This window comes from Neovison vison, chromosome 5 (assembly GCF_020171115.1).
Source record: "Neovison vison isolate M4711 chromosome 5, ASM_NN_V1, whole genome shotgun sequence".
Classification (NCBI taxonomy): domain Eukaryota; kingdom Metazoa; phylum Chordata; class Mammalia; order Carnivora; family Mustelidae; genus Neogale; species Neogale vison.
The window spans coordinates 121826243-121841634 of NC_058095.1; the positions used below are offsets into that span (position 1 = coordinate 121826243).

Here is a 15392-nt window from a genome sequence, read left to right on the forward strand (position 1 = left end):
TACAGGCAAAAATAAATTTTAACTTCCAGGCTTATTATAAAATCAACTAAAGAAATTCAAAAATACTAATGAAAATCTTGGAGATACCACACTTGTGCAAATAAAGACCAAAATCCACTCTACAGTTTAATGTTTAATCCTTACAACAGTGCTATATTATTAAGGCTAAGAGAGGTGCTAATGGATCCATCTATCCACCATCCATCCACCATTCATCCACCATCCACCATCCATCCATCCATCCATCATCCATCCATCATCCACCATCCATCCATCCACCCACCATCCATCCACCATCCATCCATCCATCTCGCTATTCATTCAGTAAATCAGTCACTAATTGAATTTAACATCATCTGCTTTTGAGCTTCTGCTACATTCTAAAAGGATTAACAGGAGACTGTCCTTGCAAAATCTGAGAGAGAAGATAAGACATGACACAATAGAGAAAGAAAAGATTTCTTCAAGCTCGGAGGTAACATTTGGGAAGATAGAGATCATCTTTAAAGGGATAGAAGGACAGACAGAAAAAAAGCAAGGGCTTTGAAACCAGAGGACCTGAGTTAATTTCTAATGCTACTCTTTCCTAGCTCTGTGACCCTGGCTAACCTGCTTAAACCCTCTAAGCTTTAAATGCCTTGCCTCTAAAATGAGAGAAGTGATAGCATCATCACACAACCGTGTTCTGAAGATTAGAGTTAAAATCCACGAATCACCATACTTTGTATATAATAGGTCTCAACAAATTCCAGTTCCACTCCATTCATCTGATTTCTATTAGTTTGGATCTATTTTTTTTTAAATATCTGAAACTCTGGGTTAATTCATTTATTCAGTCATCTAAATACTCATTGAACACCTATGATATGCCTGGCACTGTGATGGGTGCTGGGGACCCAAAGACAAATACTTCAAAATCCCTGCTGGGTATAATCATTTATACCAACGATTAGAAGACAGAGACCAATAAATAAATTGATACAGTAGAGAATACTAGAAGAGTAGAATGGCTCAAGGGGTCCAGAAGAGAACACAGTGCCTCCGTCCGCAAAGGTAAGAGAGGGCGGTTCAGATTTGTGACTGCCTTAGCAACTGGTATTTTCAACTGGCATATTCCATAAATATATCAAAATGGAGACTTTTTCCAAGCAAGTAGTCCTAGCAATTCTTTAAAAATTTCTGCCATTTATCAGACACTAGTGGAAAATGGTAAAAAAAAAAAAAAAAAGGCCAAATGATTGCCAACAGAGGTAGGCAGAAATGCAAAGTCCAAGTGCCCAGGTCCCTATCTGTGCTCTCTCCTTTCTGAACTCTCCACAGGTTATTTTGCGTCTCTGAGCACACAGCTCCTCATGCGAGGATAATAATTACACTTATGTCACTGGCTTTTACATGAAAACAAAATTTACATAAAATTTGGAATTCTGTGGTTGGGACATGTTAAATATTCAATATTAGCTGTTATTATTCCTTGCCTAGTATTCTTGCAAACATTAAAATTGGTGTTTTGGGGGACACCTGGGTGGCTTAGTTGGGTAGACCTCCAACTCCTGATGTCGGCTCAGGTCATGACCTCTGGGTCACGAGATGGAGCCTGCCTCAGGGCAGCTCTGTGCTCAAAAGTTAAACAAAAACAAAACAGGTGTTTTTCTTTTTAAAGGAACATGCTCCAATTATAATGGCAGAAATAAAAAGACCCATTCAATCCTATGACTTAGGAGCTCCCGGTTACCCATTTGTCCCTGCTGTATTGAGCCTTGGGGAGGTGTATCTGCTAGGGCTCCAAAAGGAACCAGCAGGAAGGCCCTACTCCGTCTCATCAGAACTTCACACGTGCAGAAACAGCCACCCTCCCTTCATAAACTGGGGACTCTGTCCATACTCAGGGATGTCCCAAGGGCGGAGGCTATGCTCTCTATGAAAGTGGCCCTTTAAAGGAAATAATTATTTTCATTCCAGGTTCAATTATGACCATTTCAAGAACAAAATGATTTCCCTGGATTCTGTGTAACATAAGCTCTTTTGAGCTGAAATATATTGACTTGTACCCTCTCCTACCACCTGGCACCATGCCTTATACATGAAACATGTCCTCAAATGATGGTCAAATTGAAAAAATAAAATCATATATACCAAATACAACCTGCACTGAAGCCGTGTTCAGGAATAATTTATTTAAAAGTATTTTTTTTAATCGCTTTTTGAGTCGAAGTATTTAAATGCGGATGTTTCAGTCTTGGGCCAGCTGGCTATGTGATTTCGTGGTTTTGTTTTCCCATTTCCAGTAACCTGGACATGGACACTGATGCACACGTGTTTGTTCTTTGTTATTCTAAGAGCACCTGGTGCTCCTGGTTGAGGTTTGGTGTTGGGGTTTGATGCCAGGCAGCGGGCTTGGGAAGGAAGCAGGGTGACTCCCCCAGCTCAGAGGCAGTGGGGAAAGGAGCCAAAGTCTTAACCGGCAGCTAATCCTCTCTTCCTCCTCTTGGGAGCACACCTAATTCCAGGGTTTAGAGAGGCCTGCCACACCTTTCCGCTGGATTAGGCTCTAATTCATCTTGGGAGCAAAAGGATTCCACAGGTAAAGGTCAAAGCGCTCGGAAGCCGGCTTGGCGTGGGAGCCGCGGGATTCTGTGTCCCGGAGGCATCGACCCCCCACCAGGGCCCTCCTGGCGCGCGATCCAGGTCGATCCCCGGCTGCACCGGCTTTTCCTGGCACGAACAGCCCCGGCTTCGGGGCGTTTCCATGTGTCACTTGCCAAAAGCCTGCAGGTGGGGTGCTATCCAAGTGCCTGGCTTGAAAGCGTTCCAGCGCAGTGCGCCGAGGCTTGGGGTCTGCCCTCACTCGTACTCGCCGTGTGTGGGAAGTTCCCCTGGGAAATGAGGCGGCGGCTCCGCGCGCCCGGCTGATCACAGATACTGGGCTCTGCGGCGCCAGCCAGGAAAGCAGCCAGGCTCCTGGAGGAGGCTTGCAACTTGCCAATTATTTTCCAGTGCACCTCGCTGGGTTCCTTTCCCCCTCTTCTCCGACCTGAACCTAGCAAGTTGCTTTTTATTTTTCTTTTCTGTTTCCTTTTTCTTTCCCTTTCTTTTTTTTTTTTTTAAGCCAGAGGATTGTAAATCCCAATTCTGTGTTTCCTGATGACATTCTCTTTGTAAGAGTTGTAAGGTAACCTTTGAGTCCTGTGGCGTCCGTACTTGTTCTCTCTCCCCATTCCCCACTCCCCTCCCTGTCCTGGGCTTTATTTGTACTTAGCATCTGGTTGGTAATGTCTTTTACTAAGATCAGAAATTTAATTATGTGCATAGTTGAGACCTGAACCCGGTAAGTCTATGGATCCCTTGAAAATGCTGTTTGCCAGGTGTGTGATCAGAGTGAATATACAGAAATGCCGCCCAGTGGCTTTTTAAAGCTTAACTTAAAAGAAGCCAAGGGACTAGCTTTTTAAGTAGAGAAAAATGGCTCCCTAGACATGTGAAAAGAATAAGGAAAATACATGAAATGAGTGAGAAATAAAATTATGAGGATTATACCCACAGGAAGGATATTGGAGAAGAGACACTAAACAGGAAAGAAGAAAATGAAGATTTTACACTGTAATCAGTAGCAAAATCCCCTTGTGGTGGAAGGCAGAAGCTGCTCAGTGGGCCTCCTGGCCTTGCGGCTCCCTGGGCTCTCTGGGTCCTGATCGATCACCCACTCCCCTGTGTGTCTATACAGTGATCTCCTCCGAGTGTGTCTGTATATCTTCATGTGTATGATTGTAGGCTTCACGTTGTCATCGTGATTCATTAACTCTCTCCAATCAGACCACAAGCTCCTTTGCGGCAGGAATCATCACAAGCGTCTAGGACCGTAAAGAAAAGTCACTGGAAGGAGTAATAGTGTCTGATGAACACGACTCCCTTCCAGGGGCTCAGCGATGTGCTACCCTGGCAGCCAGAAGTGCTGTCGGTTGACGGTCTTCACCTCTGAGCCTTTTGAAGGATGGCCTCAGCTGCAGACAGCTGTGTTGCCTCAGGTCACACCCTTCCAGGGGTGGCCCAGCTTCAATGACTGGGGCCCCCCATCCCAGCCTAGCGTGGGGTGATTGTGAAAGGCTGCTCTAGCCCCAGAGCCTCTCCACAGGCTTGGTCAGGCTCTCAGTGGTCTGCATTGCCAGTGGACTTTTCTCTCTGTCACTCCTGTTTTCGCCGCTCACGTCCGCAGGCGTCTGGCACAAGGACGCTGCCTGCTGTCTGCTCTACAGGCTAAATCCCGCTAAATCCCGTCCCACTTGAGACTGCTTCTTGGAGACCCTTACCTGCAACACCGGTTAGCTGAGAAAAAGAAATCATTAGGGACTGGGTTAAAGAATTCAGACGGAAGTATTTTAATATCTGAAGTGGTGTGGAGTTCTAGAGGAGAATAAACAGCTATAAAACCCAACGAAACACTGTAGTCTGGTGCAAAGAATAACAGCTGGGAATTCCCAGATCTGGTGCTCTGTGTGGGCTCTGCTAAGAGCTGGAGGCTCGAACTTGGGACCTTCCCAGCAAACTGTGGGCCTCCCTCCTCTTTCACAAAGGGAAGGGAGTTGGAACAGAATATCCCCCCAAGGACCTCCCTGCTCTGCCCTTCCATCAGACTGGATTAGAAGCTCTAAGAACATTTAGCAAAATTTGACAGTGAGCAAAACTTCTCCACGGATGACCTCAGAATGGTAAATCCGGGAGCATGGTAAAACCTGAAGGAAAAGAAAATGTGCTATTCAAATAGCCTTGGAGGCCGTGATGTAACTTCCCTCAGTCTGTCATTCTGACAACTCACAGACGTTGGGGGAGACATTCCTCTGAGAGCTGCTTGTCTAGAGATAACTGTGCCTTTCAAGGGAATGAGGTGAGGGAATGAGGAGGGCATGGGCCCGGCAGACAGTGGAAATTAGAATGGAAACACGATGGGGAGTAAACCAGACAGGAAAAAAACACCATCGCTGACAGTGAAGATGAAAAGACTGACAAAGAGGAACAATTTTGTCTTCACGAAAGTGAAACTCATTGCAAATCAAGAGGTTTGGCCCAAAATGAAAAGTTGGAATCTTACTTAATTATTTCATTTTGGTTCCAGGATCCTCTGGTTTACAGTTTGCCTTTGGTTAAAACAAGAGTCCTTCATCCAATAATGAAAAGCCTCCTCTTATCAGGTAGGCTTCTTTTATGTATTTATTTTTTAATGTTTGTTTTTTTAAGATTTTTATTTATTTATTTGACACACAGAGATCACAAGTAGGCAGGGAGGCAGGCAGAGAGAGAGAGAGAGAGAGAGAGGAGGAAGCAGGCTCCCCACTGAGCAGAGAGCCTGATGTGGGACTCGATCCCAGGACCCTGAGAACATGACCTGAGCTGAAGGCAGCGGCTTAACCCACTGAGCCACCCAGGCACCCTCAGGTAAGCTTTCTTTGACACAGTCAATAAAGGGGACAAAATAATGAAAAAAAAAGAGCTTATGGTCAGGGGATGAGGTGGCTAATGTAACAAAAGCCAAAGCTGAACTACCAATTCCCAAGCCAGGAGCCAAGAAGGGGGCGCCAGGACTCTGATGACAGGGTCAGGAGCTGGAGCTGGAGCGAGGTTTTCCCAGGTCCACGCCTTCCAACCTTCTCACCGTGTGAAGTCTTAACTTTCCAGGAGAGAAGGCAAAGTGACGAACTTGTGTCACTTCCCATACCTTGGCTGGAAGGATTGGAAGGACCCCTTGACTGATAGTTGGAAAGGGGCCATTGCCCAAAGGAATATCAAGATTCTGTAGCCAATAAGAAGGGACGAAGGCTGGATGGTGGGCCAGCAAAACTTTCAGAAAGCTCTCTGCCCCCTGATATCACTATAGTGAAGGCATATGTGGGTGAGAAGCACAGACATGAGCCCTCCTCGCAGGGAACATGTGGCCTAGTAAGAAAGTGTGACAGGGTGTGACAGATATTGCTGGTTTGCTATGTATAAACACACCCCGCCTTGCTTTGTTCTTGCCTACCTCGACTACACAGTTTGGCAAAGTGAAGTACTCAATTTCCAGGTGGGAAATTGCAAGTACTCAATTGCAGGTGGGAAGGGCCAAGTGACATAGTTTTGGTCAGTATGTTCAAGAAGAAGCCTGTGAGATGATTGTAAAACTCTTTGCTTTCTTTGATAGAAGGGACAGATGCATTTGGTACTGTCCTCTCCCCCTTTTCCTTGCTCTAGGCATGATATCTGATGCTACAGAAGCTATATTGCTTCCAGGGGGATGAAACACCAATGAAAATAGTGAAGGAGAAAACATGGACAAGCCTAAGACCTTAATATCGTAATTAAGGGGCTTCCCTGTTCTTTGTAAGCCCGTTTCCTATTTGTAGCTGAACACATTTCTAACTGATGTATAGGGAACCTTATTTAAACTATGGAGTCTGGGAAGGAATCTCTGAGGAAGTCAATGAGATCTAAAAAGGGGCTATTTTGATGTGGATTTGAGGGACGGATGAGTCCTCCAGGTGGGCCAGGAGTAAGAACATCTCGGCTCACATCCTACACGATGCATAGAGGTAGTCTGGGCCACGCTCACTTTCCTGAGCCAGTTTCATCCCACAGAATCCACCTTCACCTACTTTCCTCAACTATGGTCTTTTTTTGCTCAAGGAACATCCCTCAACTGTGGTCTGATGCAATTCTTTCCCATGAATTTATGGATTATTATTCTTTCTATTATATCTCCCTCTCTACTGGCTCCATCCCCACAGACCACCCGCTTCTCAAGTCTCTCACATTAAAAAAAAAAAGAAAGAAAGAAAGAAAGAAAAAGTCCTCTTTCAGCTACTGCATTATATCTCTTTTCCCTTGCTCATTTTATTCTTTTTGTATTTATCTCCTTACTTCCCGGTAACTCCCTCCCTTAATACTCGTAGACATCCACACTTGACCACTATGTGAAACTGTTCTGTGAAAGGTCACAATGTCATGAGAAGGTAATTTCTATGAATGCAGGGATCTTCTCATTTTGTTCACTACTGGGTGTCCTATCTCCAGAGTAGGGCCAGGAGCATAGTACTTGCTCAAGAAATAAATAAATGTCTCCCTAACCATCAGAGCAAATGAACTCTGCTAATGAACTTTTCTCTCACTTGACTTCTCAGTAGCTTTCTCATGGTGACACTCATGGTGAAACTCACTCATCTTAGTTTTTGTAACTGAATCATTTTTCCTTTTGTTTGAAGTGTTTATTGTGCAAAAATTTCATAAATGGATATAAAAGTAAGAAAAAGAAAATAATGAAGGTCCAGGTACCCATCTCCCAGCTTCAACTCATGGCCAATCTTGTTTCATCTAAGCCTTCATTCCTCTCTCATATTAATTTGAAGCAATATCAGGCAGCATTCTGTTCCACCCATAAATATTTCAGTTTCTTTTGCCAAAAGAAATGAAATCTTTTAAGAGCTGTCATCTTGATGCCGTCATTATACACAAAAAAGGAACAGTTCCTTAATGTCACCAACTTCATTCTTTCCTGTTTTTTTTTTTTTAAACTCTTTTGATTATTTTGCTGGATGCAGGTATATCTTCCTGACTCAGATTACCTTCACCCTTCTCACCATTTTCAAGTCTCAAATCAAACCCCATTTCCTCTGGGGAACCTTCCTTAGTTCTGTCCTTCAGGTAGAATTGATTCTTTCCTTGTGTCTGCTTTGGACCCTGAATAGACTTCTGCCTGACATTTGCAGTATTGTTATTATTAGTTATTAATATTATTTATTAATATTATTATTGCTATTACTTTATCTTATTCATCTAATTCTTAAAAGCTATGTTGTAACTTTGCATACACAGAACCTAACATAAATATCAGGTACATTGTAGGTGCTCAAAAGATGTTGACTAACCACCTGATCAAATGAATGAATCTGTAAAACTAGAATAGTTATGTGAATCTAGACTACCTCAAAAGGCTATTGTTCAATTATATATGCAGAAATTTTAAACAATGCATAGAAAAAGGAATTTTTTGTGTTTTTTAAAGATGAATGGCAATTGCAATTTACTACTTGATGTTGAGTTTAAGTATCCACTAACAGTGGGTCACTTCCAAACTTTAGCATTGTGTTGCTTCTTCTTAAGACATGGAATCATGAAAATGTACTGCTAGAGAAAGTATTAGAGTTGATCTGATCCAACCATTTTATTTTATCAACAAGGAAGTTGAGAAATAGCAACTGTGCACATGATCACGAGACCACTGTTACCAGGGCCAGGATCCTTGAGTCCCTGTCTGAGGTGATTACTCTGCCTCCGACGAAAACAGAAACATGGCAGTTAGATTGGTCTGAGGAAAAGGGAACTTAAATTAGTTCAACAAAGAAAGAAAGTCACCAGATTCACATTTATAAAAGTAATAGAAAGATTTTGATTCTTAAATTGTTTCTAAATAAAATATTGTGAATGAACTTCATCCAATATTGATATATCCGTTGGCACTGGGGTGGTATATTTATTTGTTATTGTGAAAAATTGCATTTGAATAATGTATAACAAGATGTGTATTCAAATTGCCTCTGAATAATGTATAACAAGAACATTTATTCATTTAGTGCCTTTTTTTGTCAAGGAACTACAAGTACCTTGTGTACTTTAAATTAGGTATGGCTTGTTGGGTACATGCTTTTTCACTTAACCTTAACATTTTGGCTGCCCCAGTAATGGCTAGAACCTACAGCAGCAGCACTCAACACCCTGAGAACATCTTGACAAAGGGAAAAAATTTGCGTTGTCCACTTCATCCATCAGCACAACCTGGAAGCACTGTCTTGGACATGAAGAACCTGAAGTTGTGTCTGTTGGTAGGCGTCAGACATTTCTGACCCCCTGGGGGAGTCTGGGGCCAGTCGCCCCCAGGCTTCTGTATTCAAGCCTGTGGTGGTGCCTCAGTGACCATGCATGACCACAGGGAGAAAGATGAGCACTGTTTCTGTGGCTTCCAGAACACAATATTCAACTCAGTAAGGGCTGCAGGAAATGCAGCACAACTTTGTTGCTTTGGAGCTTCGAGAGGCTTCATTCTTTACAGGTATAGGTGGGTGATAGTAGTTGTGGGACTGACTGCAGGTGTGGTGGGGGATTCCTTCAAGAATCATCATGAACACAGCCATCAACAGGGCGAAAAGCAGAGAGAGCTACTCATGCACTCAGTGGAGATATGCCTGGACACTCCCCCAAATTATTGGGCAGGGCTTTGGGGGATACAGGAGGTCCTATAATATTGGTGGGATAGATAGAACTCATTTAGTCATTAACAAACCTGAGTCAGACAGTCTTCTTGGGGCTGGAGATACAGCAGTGAACAAAACAAAGTTTCCTGTTCTTGTGGAGTTTACACAACGTGAGGAGGAGATGATGCATGCTATGAACTGAATTGTTTCTCCCTAAAATGTGTATGTTGAAGCCTTAACCCCCAGTGTGATGATATTTGGAGATGGGGCCTTTGGGAGATAATTAGGTTCAGATGAGGGCATGAGAGTGGGGTCCTCGTGGTGGTGGGTGTGCCCTTTAAGAAGAGACTCCAGGGGCACCTGTGTGGCTCAGTGGGTTAAGCCTCTGCCTTCGGCTCAGGACATGATCCCAAGGTCCTGGGATTGAGCCCCACATTGGGCTCTCTGCTCAGCAGGGAACCTGCTTCCCTCTCTCTCTCTCTGCCTGCCTCTCTGCCTACTTGTGATCTCTGTCAAATAAATAAATTAAAAGAAAAAAAGAAAAGAAGAGAATCCAGAGAGCTGGCTTCCTCTCTTTCTGCTATGTGAGGACACAGTGAAACAACGACTGTCTGCAAGTCAGGAAGAAAACCTTCACCAGGGAATCGCATTGGCCAGCATCTTGATCTTGGAATTCCCAGCCTCCAGAACTGTGAGAACTAAATTCCTGTTGCTTAGATCCCCCAGTGCCCAGTGTCTGGTGTATTATGTTGTGGCAGCCCAAGCTGACTAATAGAATAAAGAAAGGGTCTAACGCATAAGTAAGTTATATGTGTGTCAGGAAGTGATACATGCTATATAGAATTTTTTTTTTTTTTTAAAGAAGCAGAATAAGTGAGGTTAGGAGGGTGGGTGTGGGGAACAAAGGTGGTCCGACTAAACCTCATTAAGAGGGTGATATCTAAACAAAGAATTGAAGGAGGTGAGGAGTTAGCTCAGCAGATATCTGAGGAAATTGCATTTCAGGAAGCTGGTATAGCTAAAGCAATGGTCCTAAGGTGGGAAGGTGCTGGCATGTTCTGACAATGCCAATGAGGCCAGTGTGGCTGGAGGGGAATAAACAAAGGGGAGAAATAGCTTGAGGTCAGAATAATGATCTGGTCTAGATGATCCTGGCCTCCTAGACCTTTGTAAGGATTTACTCTGAGTGAAATGGGACAATACTGTGGAGTTTTGAAAAGGGAATGAAATGATTACATGTAAGTTTAAAAAGATCTCTTGAGTTTCTGTGTTGAGAACAGCATTCCAGAATCTGGAACGCCAGCCAAGATTAAGTATCCAGTAATGCAGATGAGAGCTTGGACCAGATGGTAGCCCTGGAAGTGGTAAGAAGTGGTTAGATTCTGGATACGTTTTGCAAGTAATGTCACCAAGATTTGTTGTGGTAGGGAGGCATCAAGGATGGCTGACTTGAACAATAAGAAGGATGTAGTTGCTATCAAATGAGATAGGATGGTGGTGCTGGTGCAGATTCAGGGCTTTGGGGAGTTTGGTTTTGGCCATATCGAGTTGGGATGTCCCTTGGTCATCTAAGTGGAGAAGTCAATAATTGAATTATTTCAGTTACTGTGAACTCATGAGCACCCCAAATGATGAATCCTGGGGAAATCTGGGTTCCATCCATCACATGCTCTTAAATTAGCAAGGTTTAAAGGATTATTTACAGAAGTAGCTATTGAGACTTGTTAGAAATTGGATGTATCCATGGCAAGTTTGATATGTGGCTCGATTTTCAGCACTGGGCAATGACATCTCTTTGTAAAAGGGTCTCAGTGCTTGTAGGCAAAGCTATTTTGGATTATCCTTTTTTTTTTAATGAAAGCAATTATTTCTTTATGTGCTTGCTTCTCCCATTTGATTATGAGTTCCTTGAAGGCAGCACTTTATTTCTAAATTTCAAACAGTCAGCAACCTAGTGTCCAGATGTAATAAATGCTTATTGAGTGGATAAATAAAGTTTTATGTGTATCAAAATCAACTAGTCACTGGGTTTTGGTAAACTATTTCTAAATATTTAGTGTTATTGATCTTGGAATTTTGTTTTTATGAAATAAGGCATAAAGTAAAAAAGAAATTAAGCAAAATGTGATTACTATAATGCCAATGTGTTGTGGGTAACCACAATGTAATTTTTGCTCCCAGTGAGGTCTGTCTCATGAGTCTGTCACCTGTATATTACGAGGCTAATAAAATGGATGCTCTGTCTTGCTACTGAAGGTGCTGTCCTCAGACCAGTAAGAGTGGCATCACCTGGAAGCTAGTTAGAAATGCAGACTCTCAGGGCACCTTGGTGGTTCAGTTGGATAGGCATCTGCCTTCAGCTTAGGTCATGATCCCAGGGCCCTGGGATTGAGTCCTGCATTGGGATCCCTGCTTAATGGGGAGCCTGCTTCTCCCTCTTCCTCTGCTCTGCACCCTGCTTGTACATTCTTGTTCTCTCTTTCTCTGTCAAAAAAATAAAAAAAAATCTTTTTAAAAAAATGCACTCTCAGGCTCCACTGTACACCTACTGAATCAAAATCTGTTTTTCAGCTAAAACTCCAGGTGATCCATGTGTACTTTAAAGTTTGTGAAACACTGTTGTGTGGCAGTGTTAGCAAACTACTACCTGCTTTTGTAAATAAAGTTTTATTGGCACACAGATGTACCTATTGCTTTACACATTGCCTACGGCTGTTGTGCCACATCAGCAGAGCGGAGGAGTTATCACAGAGACCATCTGGCCTGCCAGGCCTGAAATACTTACTAATTAGCCTTTTATATCCATTTGCAAGACTTTCCTCCAGTGTTGCTTTGGATATACCTTCCTGAGAGGCCGTGTGCCATGTGTGGATGTTGTTTACTTAGGTACAAACATAAAGATTTTTTTGTTTTCTATTCTTTTTTTATTGACAAAAGTTGTTCAAATATTTTTTTAAATTTTTTTGTTTATTAACATATAATTTATTATTTGCCCCAGAGGTACAGTTCTGTGAATCGTCAGACTTACACACTTCACAGAATTCACTGGAGAGGTCCAATGTCCATAACCCAACCACCCTCTTTTTACCTCCCTCCCCCCAGCAACCCTCAGTTTGTTTTGTGAGATTAAGAGTCTATTATGGTTTGGGTCCCTCCTGATTCCTTATATATATACAAAAATAAGGGTAAACACAATGAAGGGATGGAATATGACTGTAAAGACGAAAATTTTTAAAAAAATTCTAAAAAAGGAATTGATAAAATAAGTTGGTTTGAAAAAGAAAGAAAAAGAAAGTGGAGAGAATTTGTTCAGGCTGGAGACTAGAATAAAGCCCTGTGCTGGATTTAGGGTATATTTTGATCTATTAGAGGAGATTGTATCCCAAAATTTTTTAGAAGAAAAAACCCTATATGTATACAAAAAATAAAGTTAGATATTATGAAGGATAAAATATGACTATGATAATGAGTGTTTAAAAAGATTTTTTAAGGAAAGGTACTGTTAAGATAAATTAGTAAAAAAGCATTAAAAGTGGAAAGAGGAAAAGTTAAAAAAATAGAATAAGAAAAAAATGAAATTTAAAAAATTTAACTTTGCAAGACTAAAGAATCATGGGGAGAAAGCCATGAATTCTATCCTCTGCTTTTCCCTCCTCTGGAATTCCGCTGTTCTCCTTGATCAGTGAGTTTGGTCTTGGCTGGATATTCTTGCTGATCTTCTGGGGGAGGGGCCTGCTATACTGATTCTCAACTGTCTTTGCCTGAGGCAGAATTGCACCGCCCTTGCCAGGGGCTGGGTTAAATAATCTGCTCAGGTTTGCTCTCAGGAGCTTTTGTTTCCTGAATGCTTTCCCTAGAACTCTAAGAGTGGGAATGAAAATGGCAGCCTCCGAATTTCCAGCCCAGAGGAGCCAAGAGCTCGGACCCCACTCCTCAGTGTGCCCTTGGAGAAAAGCAGTCAATTACTACCATCTCCCTGGTCTCTGGCCATGCTCCGAGCTTACCCAGCCTGTGACTGAGCATTTCTGTCTCTTGTGCACGACCCCATTTGGAGTCTCCGAACCCAGCAGATTCCTGCTTCCAGAGTAGGAAGGAGGGTCTCTCCTGCTTAAAGAGCAGTAGCCTGACTGTGCCGTGGAGCACAGTTTAAGGTAACCCTAAGCTGAGAGCAAACTCCTCGGCTCCATCTCTGTATTTGGCTTCCCTGCTCTGATACCTGCCAGCTCTGCTAAACTCAGACGCCCCCGATCCTTCTGTGACTGTGCAGGACCTGAGACCAAACTGTCCCACAAGGGCTCCACCCCCGCTTAGCCTCTAGAGCAAGGTCCTTCAGTGGAGCAAGCTTCTAAAAGTTCGGAATTTGTGCTCCGTTGCTCCACCACTTGCCAGGAGCCAGCCCCTCCCACTGCAGTCTATCTTCCCGTTGTCGCTTCAGATGCACTTCTCTGCTCATCCTACCTTTCAGAAAGTGGTCGATTTTCTCTTTCTAGACTTGCTGCTCTTCTCGTCAATCTCCTTTTGGGTTTGTAGGTGTTTGGAATGGTTTGATACCCGTGTAGTTGAACTCCTACAACCTGATGTCATTTCAGTCAGCTACTCCTCCACGATCTTGACTCCTCTCACCTGTTCAACTATTTTGAGTGCAATTATGACTTCTTCTAAGGTATTACTATAAGATCGGGTAAAGTGAATACCATTTATGGTCCAAAAAATTTTTTTAAATAGGTTTATTTTTTTCTGATTATAAAAACAACGTGTGTTCATTATTGGAATTTTGAAAAAGTCAGAAAGGATGAACAAGAGAAGGAAATACTACCTAGGTTTTAATACATAGTTTTTTAAATATATATAATTAGAACAATACTATCTTGTATTTTATATTCTGATTTTTCTATTATCCTATTACAAGTCTTTTCCCAAGATGTGAAGAATTATATTGAAGTATCATGCTTAGTGGTGGCTAATCTTTCATCATGGGGAACTGTTTTATTTTCTTAATGATTCTCCTATGGTTGATTATTCAGATCAATAACCACTTAAAAGTGAAAATCAGTGCTTATTGTAAAAGTGACTAGCAAATTATATGCTGTAGGCCTTATACTAAAAGGGACAGGAAAACAGCAGAGGATAAAAGTCCAAATTAATTAGCTTTTTAGTACTGATATGCCTTTGTTTATATAGGAGAAAAAATGATTTAGGAGACTTACAACTGATTGAACATGATGGGAAATAAAGATACAAATTTTAATCCCCTAATGAAAAAGTATGTGATCTATAAAAAAGAGAAAGCATAAAAAACACAATGCAGTGAGGACAGTTTTGACACAACACAAATGAAATGACATTAATGCACAAATTGTGAGATAAAAAGCAAGGCTAGACTAACAATGGGCAATTAAAACCTCAATTTCCCAAACAACGTGGCATTTATGGGCCCAAGGTGTTATTTCCTACTATTGACAACACAGCATTTAAAAAAAATTTTTTTTAGAGTTATTTTTATTAATATATAAAGTATTATTTGCCCCAGGGTTACTGGTTTTTGCATCATCAGACTTACACATTTTACAGGACACACCATAGCACATACTCTCCCCAATGTCCATAACCCAACCACTGTCTTCCTATCCCCCCACCCCACAGCAACCCTCAGTTTGTTTGTGAGATTAAGAGTGTCTTATGGTTTGTCTCCCTCCCAATCCCATCTTGTTTTATTTTTTCCTTCCCTCCCCCCAAACCTCCTACTTTGCCTCTCAAATTCCTCATATCAGGGAGATCATATGATAATTGTCTTTCTCTGATTGACTTATTTTGCTCAGCATAATACCTCTAGTTCCATCCATGTTGTCGCAAATGGCAAGATTTCATTCCTTTTGATGGCTGAATAGTAGCCATAGTAGGCATCACATATTCCATTGTGTGTGTGTGTGTGTGTGTGTGTGTGTGTGTGTGTGTGTATACCACATCTTCTTTATCCATTCATCTGTCAATGGACATCTAGGTTCTTTCCATAGTTTGGCTATTGTGGATATTGCTGCTATAAACATTCAAGGGCACGTGCCCCTTCGGATCACTACATTTGTATCTTTAGGGTAAATACCCAGTAGTTCAATTGCTGGGTCATAGAGTAGCTCTATTTTCAACTTCTTGAGGAAACTCCATGCTGTATTCCAGAGTGGT

The 15392-nt window shown here is 42.1% G+C and overlaps 1 pseudogene; it reads right to left on the reverse strand.

The window, feature by feature from the left end:
• Positions 1-2548: 2548 nt before the first annotated feature.
• The window catches only part of LOC122907452, a 32599-nt pseudogene continuing 19755 nt past the window's right edge, over positions 2549-15392 (reverse strand).